General features: G+C 31.9%; 1 non-coding gene across 1 annotated transcript; it reads right to left on the bottom strand.

Moving 5' to 3' along the window:
• Nucleotides 1–4,840: 4,840 nt before the first annotated feature.
• TRNAM-CAU (transfer RNA methionine (anticodon CAU)) lies at nt 4,841–4,914 on the bottom strand. The gene has a single exon. It is a non-coding gene; the product is annotated as a tRNA-Met (tRNA).
• Nucleotides 4,915–8,394: the final 3,480 nt, after the last annotated feature.

The raw sequence follows: 8,394 nt of genomic DNA, 5'->3' as shown, positions 1-8,394 counted from the left end.
AAATTCCCCTAATCATCCAAAAACTTGTGCAAGTCAACTAAAGTCTCTTATTTTCTCTATAATTGTGTGGTGAAATGTAGTGCTACTTTTAGCAACTTATATTATACGTTGGAAAAATATTTGTTAGACTATGAGAGTATATATGCATCATATTTTTAATGAGGGGTATATTTTTCCGTTTTCTTTTTTAAAATAAATTAATACACAACATTAATTTGTATTGGCTGTTATCATTTTAGGGAATTTTCCAGGTTATGTGGGTCCAAAGACATGACAAAATTGGTTAAGACCAAATATACATCAAGTCTTGGCAACCATAAATGTGGTGGCAAAATTATTCCTCTAATCAGTCCAAAGACTTCCCAAGTTGCCTTCTACTAAATGTATGTCCACTAGCAAGCTAGCTAGCTATATCGAGAAGTGAAAGGGGTCCGAAATGATTTGAGATTTTAAAGAAAGAAGAGTTAACTTGTATAATTGGTTATAGTTCAGATAAAAAATACAAACACCTGATAGTTCATGTAAGAATCTCGCAAAAAAAAATTAACATACATCCCGTGTGTTCTTGATCATTATTGCTTCTCACTTAGGAGATAAAAAGTACAAAATGAGATATTTGTGGGATGTTTGACTAAGCTTATAGGCTCGTTAAACTAACTTAGAAATAAGTTTTTAGCTATGTACTTGTTTAGTAAACATTCAAAGTACTTATAAACTAAAATCAACAAAAGTCATAAGTTGGTCATCCATAACTTATTAATTTTTAGCTTATGAGCATTTTTGATTTGACCAAGTCTTTTACTATTTTGTCCTTCATTTTTAAAAATTCTTAAAAAAAAAAATCCAATATAAAACTCGTAACTTCCTCTTCACTAAGTATACATCGTTCCTCTATTTCTTTACAAGGGAACTTTCAGATTTATATATTTATTTAAAAAAAAAAAAAAGGTTATTCTGGTCATTTTAACAAAAGAACAACTTAACCTTTACAACTTTTTCCAAATATCTAATTCTTTATTATCAATTTCAACACTTCTTTTCGAGTAGTAATCACACTTTTTTTTTTATAATCATGGTATCAGGGACAATTCTCACACAGCTCGACTAATTTCACGAAATAAAATGTCATCTACCACTAGCCGACCACAAGTACCAGTTCATTTTGTCCACCAATAGACATGTACCTTTTTTAATTTCTTAATGAATCTGTTCTACTAGTGACATTCCACATTATTTATGTCCTCTCCGCCCTCCAAAATAAGTGTCATCTTAGTTTTGAAATATTGGCATAATACATAAAAGTGCCCTTTAACTTGGCATCAGTTGGTATCTGTAGCCTCCAACTTTAGATGTGCACAAGTAGGTACTTAAACTTATATAAAGTTGAACAAGTAGCTAGACACACATGTCATACGTGGCATAATACACGTAGGACGCTATGTAGGACTGGTAGGATGCCACGTAGGACGTGTGTCTACTTTTTTAATTATATATAAGTTTAAGTACCTACTTGTACACTGAATGACATAGATTGATGCCCGTTGAAGCCAAGTTAAAGGGCATTTTTATGTATCATGCCAAAAAGAATCATCCCAAAATAAGTGTTATTTTAGAAATTCATTACAAAAATTAATATATTGTTTCAACTATACCCTTACATTTCATCTTCTTAATAGCGTTTAATTTTACAGAAACAATTATTAAATATGGATAGTTTAGTAAACTACGTACACATTGTATTTATTGATTTTATAATTTAATGGACGGGATTTTTGCTAAGATAACACTTATTGAAACTGTTGCCTCCCAAATCAAGAGAAATAAGAACTGTGAGGTTTCCGAAATCGCAGAGAATCGTGCATGAAAGAGTGCATGTTGAAAAAATTCAAGGACTTCACTCGCTGATTTGAGATTTCAAAGAAAAAAGAGTTAATTGATCAGTAGAAAATGGTCATTTTAGTATTAATACAACTAAATTTGAACTTAAAAGAACAATAATTTGACTTGTTAAGATGTTGGGCAACACACTTAAAATATTTAGTTAACCTTTTAGCAATTATTTATATGAAAAGTTGATTTTCTTTTTACTTGTTTCAGAGATTATTTTTTATTTTAATAAGAGAGTATTAATTTGTATTGGCTATTATTGTTTTAGGAAAAATTTCCAAGTTACGTGGGTCCTAAAGATTTGACAAACTGAAGAAGACCAAAATCAACCTAGTCTTGCAAACGTAAATGTGGGGGCAAAGATATACATCTAATTAACTGGTTCAAAAGATGCTCAAAGTTATATTTAAAGGACATAATATATAAACATGACTCTTAACTTGGCTTCAGCTGACAACTATGTCCTTTAACTTTGGGTGTGCGCAACTAGTCACTTAAACTTGTATAAAATTGAACAAATAGACACATTTGTCCTACGTAATGACAATTTTGTATCCTACATGGTATCCTATATGTATATTATGTCACTTAGGACACATATCTACTTCTTTAATTTTATACAAGTTTAAGTGTCTACTTAAGCACACCCAAAATTAGAGAACATAGATGTCTGTTGAAGCCACGTTAAAGGGCATATTCCTATTCTATTTGTAGTTTAACATCTTAACCAATTTTTTTATTCAGAGATATTTTTATAAATTTCTATTCTTGAAAATAAAAAAAAAACAACATTAATTTGTATGGCTTTTATCGTTTGAAGACTTGACCAATTGGACAACCAACTCTTGCAATTTTATTTTATTTTAAAGAAATACTTTAGACTTGTGCGTAGAGTTGGTGCCAAAAATGTACAAATGGATACTTGACACATACACATTTATAATTTGGGTGAAATATATTCAATTGACCACCCTTGAGCCTTGTTCTTACTTAAGTAGCACCAAAACATCACATCTCTTCAGCATGTACTTCTCGACAAAATCATCTGCAGCACTGCCCAACACATAACGAGAAATAATAGGAGGCTGACGCCCATACAATACCTGAAAAGGTGTCACTCTGGCAGACAAATGAAAGGCGATGTTTGTAAAGGATAAATATACATTGACTCTAACTAGCTAGGATAGCAAATTAGAAGGATTGTTCCGTTTTGTGTAGTTTAGTAATGATAGCTGGAGACATGACTCCTCAAGGAACCTCTTGTATAAATATTAATTTGTCTTCAATGATAGTTTACAGAAGAAAAGTTTTTCTTTCAGTGTTGTTCCAAAATTCAGCCCAAGGTATCATTGGTACCCACTAGTACGAAACAAAACACCTTAGATATTGTTATTTTGGTACTAAGGAAGTTGTTACCACTATTAGTAAAGCAATAATTGTTGTTTAGTGTTTAACTACCATAGTTTATACATAATTCACAGATTAGATCATCAGTCAATTAGCCAATAGGAAATGAAACGATAAAGCAATAATTGTTGTTGACTGTTTAACTACCATAGTTAATTCACGGGTTAATATCTCATATGGTCACTCAACTATATATTATTCTCTCAAAAAGTCACTCAATTTTGAATTTTAACTCAAAAATAACTCAACTATTGAGTCTTTTCTCAGAAAGTCACTTAACTTTGAATTTTAACTCAAAAGTCACTCAATTATTCAATCTTCTCTCAGAAAGTTATTCAATCTATTAAATTGATATTTTAATTAAAATTTGCTGATATAAATATTTTATTTAAAAACTTAAAAAATATCCATTTAAACTGTTTAATGACCCGCCTCATTTATCCACCCCGCTAAAAATATAATATTGATCCATTTTATTTTACCCATTCTCCTACATTATTCCTTCTCTTCTCGAACTCTTTCTCCTCCTCCTGTTCGTTTTGTTCTGGTTCTCTATTGCAGGGGCGGACACACTACTTCGTTGAAATCTATATATATATATAAGGCATAATACATATATATGCCCTTTAATTTGGCCTCATTTCACATTTATACCCTCAAACTTTGGGTGTGAACAAATAGACACTTAAACTTGTATAAAGTTGAACAAGTAGACATATTAGTCCTTGTGGCACAATACACATATGACACCACGTAGGACGCAAATTGTCATGTAGGATGCCATATAGGACATGTGTGTCTATTTGTTCAATTTTATACAAATTTAAGTGTCTACTTGTGCACACTCAAAGTTGGAGGACATAAATATAAAATGAGGTAAAGTTAAAGGGCATATTTATGTATTATGTCTATATATAACTATGAAAAAACAAAGACAGAATTATAAATATTAATAATGACACTCCTTGAACAAGCCAACTTTTTGGCTCGTTGGTTCGCGCTGTGAACGAAGTAGTCATTCCTCAACGTACTCGAGTTCGCAGAGAAAAAGAGAAAAGTTTTAAGAAAGATTTGAACTCCAACCTCCCTATTCCTAGTCAAATTAGGCTAAAACAAACTAGTTGAACTAGAATACTAACTTATAACCTACCCCACCCCTTACCACTTTTCTTTTTTTATGAATGAACATTTTTACCATTCTTCTACTCTTTCCCGGAAGTCGATGACTATTCATAGCTATTACCTTGACACCAAAGAAGAGTTCGACCCAATGCTTTATTTCTGTCCTAGTTGATCCTGATTCGACATTAGAAGTATATTGATTTTTCCCCAATAACCGAATACTTTTGTTTGTAAATACTGCATATTTGATTCCATCCATAAATCTATTTTCTTCCCTATGAGTTATAGTCTCAATAAGAATGCTAGTTCTTACTGTTCATATATTATGATATGAATATACCACATCAATTCGTTATGTATGGATGATGAGATTCCATTGATACAGAGCCAATTCCAATAGACTTATTGGAGGGTCCCATTGGCGTGCATCCAGTAGGAATTGAACCTACGAATTCGCCAATTATGAGTTGGGCGCTTTAACCATTCAGCCATGGATGCTTAGCGGGGATCCTCGTACATGGTGAATACCATTTTATCCATTTAACTATCCATTTTTAAATGGATAATATGGGTATTATTCGTTTTTACCCATTTTAAAATGAGTTGGATATCCAACCCATTTTAAAGTGGGTAAATATGAGTGGATACCCATATAAATTACTCATTCTGCCACCCTACTCATAAGTGACTCCTACCCAACTACAGACATAAGTAGTAGGAGACCAACTTTCATCCAAGTAATGAAAAGGGTCGGAAATAATTTGAGATTTCAAAAAGAGAAGAGTTAATTGATCCATAGAAACGTTGGTAGGAGTCATGGCTGAACTAGGCATAACATAGTGAAGCAACAAGAGTAGGGTTAAGAGAAAAGATCTCAAAGCTTTCTCCATATGTAAAAATATTAGTAGTAGGAAAATGGTATTACTAGTAACATGTGTATATCAGGCTTTTCTTTTGAAGCTTTTTTAAATGGGAAAAGGAAAAAGATATCAGCATTAATGGAACTAAATTATTGTTTCAATGAAACAAAAAAAATGTGTCTTTTATTGGTTGTTGTGATGATATCCAAGTGTTGAAACCACTCATTTTAAATAGATAAATTTTCCAAGTTATGTGGGGGCATAAATATGACTCGTGTGGTCAATATGGTAGACTGATAATAATTGGTGCTATATCATGTTAAGTTATTGGTGCTGTATAAAGTTGGGTTACCATAAACAAAATTATAAAACATTTAATTAATTAAATGTTATAATATCAAACTTTTTTGCTTTGTTTTGGGTTTTTTGGTCCAATTTCAGAGGTGAAATTCGGTGCTAAGATGCAATTTTTTTTTTATATTGTTAAATTATCTTTCCTTATTTCTCTCAATAATCTTCTCTTATGTACTAGTAAAATGTAGTAGTAAAGTACTATATGAACAGGTCTACGGTAAATAATTTCTCTATTTTTACGAGGTAGGCGTAATAATGCATATATATCGTACTAGTTTCTGGGTACGCGCAATGCGCGTGTGGTCATATAAATAAAAATATGTTTGTGAAGACCGTATAGAAACAATATTTTAAAGTTATATTATGTTTTATAAAATAGAAAATACAAATTACATGTTCTTAAAATTGATAAGTATCCTATATGGTGTTTTGATTGTAAGATCCAAAATCCAAAAACTATTTGCAAATATCATTATTTATTTATTTTTTCTTGCTCTACTTTGGAGATGTTTTGTACTGCATAGAGCAATTTATGTGGTAAACAAATAAGCATTTTATTTTTCTCAAAATTAGCAATCATCATAAAATTATAGATATCTACTTAAACAAAAAAAATAAAATAGAAATCATGATGTACAAAGTTATCATTCTTTGTAACTTAATATTTAAATTCAGTCAACTCTAATTAGGAAGATGATTTATCTTTATAAAATATATATCTTGAAGATAGATCATTTAATACTCTAGTTTTACTTTAATTTCTTGTGTTAACTTAAAAAAAAATCATAAAGAGGCTCCACCAATCATCATTCATTTGATAGGAATATCAACAATTACCAACATTACTAATTAATCAAACTTCTATGAAATATCTCCTTTTCGATAAAAAGTAAATGAAAGGTATATCAATCTACCCACATAATCTTATAAAGTAGAATAACTAACTTTTACAACTACAATATTTAAATGAGAAAGTGAAACATTATGTGCTACGTTAATGAAATATGTGTAAAACCAGTAATATATAGAGATCTTTTACCGCAAAATTAATGTTGTGCTGCACATATTAAGCTCTAGCAAGTAAATTAAATAATAAGTGCCATGAGTATATTCTTCAATTGAAAAAACTAATGCTCCTCTGCACAAAGAAATTTCTTTGACGAATCCAACAACATTCATAGCTGAAATTCTTGGACAAATCCAACAACGTTCATAGCGTATTTTAATAGCTTTTAACTTTGACATTGATTGAGAAAAACTGCTCAGAGAAATGATATACTCTTCTTTAGAGCCCATAAAAATGGAGAGGGGGACTTGAGGGAAATGAAAACTATTCTTGGCCTTATATAATACTTTCACTTTAAATGATTAATTAGTCTCTTTAGCTTCTTTTTGTTGGGAAAACGCGGACTAACACAAAAATATATATGGTCAAACTAATGGAAATAAAATGGGAAAATAATGACACCAAGAATTTTACGTGGAAACCCTTTTAAATAAGGGAAAAAACCACGGGCAAAGAGGAGCAACTGATATCACTATAGTAAGGAATTTACATGGTGTAGTCATGATTACAATACTCAAAGTGACTACTACACACTCAAAAAGAATAACACTCTTTTGATTTCCACCTTACTAAAATATCGCTCACACTCTATTTTCTTCACAGACTATTTTTCTTGTATAGTCTATGAAATACCTCACTTTGCTCTCAAAATTGTTTTTCTCTCTAACTTGGTGTGTTCTACAAATGAGCAAGAATGCTCTATTTATAGAAGGAGAAAAACCATGCCTATGTCACTAATGACATAGGCAAATGTAGCAAAGTCCAAAGGGTTGCAAATCTTACCAATTTACCAACCACCAAATCTTTTATTTTCAACTCTTATCACTATTCTTTTTTTACAATTACTTGTAGCAATTGAGTAGCAAAAGTTGACCAAACAAATATGGGATGGACTCCACAAATCTCCCCCTCCAGTCCCATTTAGCAGAAAGAGGTATCTCCAATTTCTTTAGAGAGAGCTCATACCCACAAGTTCTTTGCATAACTCGAACTTGTTTTTTGGTATCGTCTTGGTCAGCATATTTGCAGGATTTTCACTTGTGTGGATCTTTTTGACGTGAAATGATTCACTCTCCACTTTCTCAAAAATCCAATGATATCTGACGTCGATGTGTTTTGTTCTTGCATGGTACATGGAGTTCTTGCTCAAGTCTATTGCACTCTGGCTGTCACAATAGATAATATACTCTATCTGATGCAAACCAAGCTCTTGAAGAAATCGCTTGAGCCATATCATCTCCTTGCCTGCTTCAGTAGCCACAATATACTCATCTTCAGTTGTAGATAGTGCAAAACACTTCTGCAACTTCGACTATCATGATATAGCTCCCCCTGAAAAAGTAAACAAATATCCAGTAGTGGATTTTCTGTTATCAAGGTCCCCTGCCATATCAGCATCTGTATAGCCCTTCAAGATTGGATCTGATGCTCCAAAACACAAGCATTCATCTGAGCTTTCTCTAATATACCTGAGTATCCACTTCACAGCTTCCGAATACTCTTTTCCCGAGTTGTCGAGAAATCTGCTGACAACACCAACTGCGTGAGCAATATCTGGTCTAGTGCATATCATTGCATACATTAGACTTCCGACGACGAAGGAATATGAAACTTTGGTCATTCTCTCTTTTTCCTCCCTAACTGTAGGACACATCTTTTTACTCAACTTCATATGACCAGCAAGAGGTGTGCTAACAG

The sequence above is a fragment of the Solanum tuberosum genome, unplaced genomic scaffold, assembly GCF_000226075.1.
Source record: "Solanum tuberosum cultivar DM 1-3 516 R44 unplaced genomic scaffold, SolTub_3.0 scf00814, whole genome shotgun sequence".
Lineage (NCBI taxonomy): Eukaryota > Viridiplantae > Streptophyta > Magnoliopsida > Solanales > Solanaceae > Solanum > Solanum tuberosum.
The sequence above is the reverse complement of the archived record's forward strand: the minus strand, read 5'-3'. Positions and strand labels throughout refer to the sequence as shown.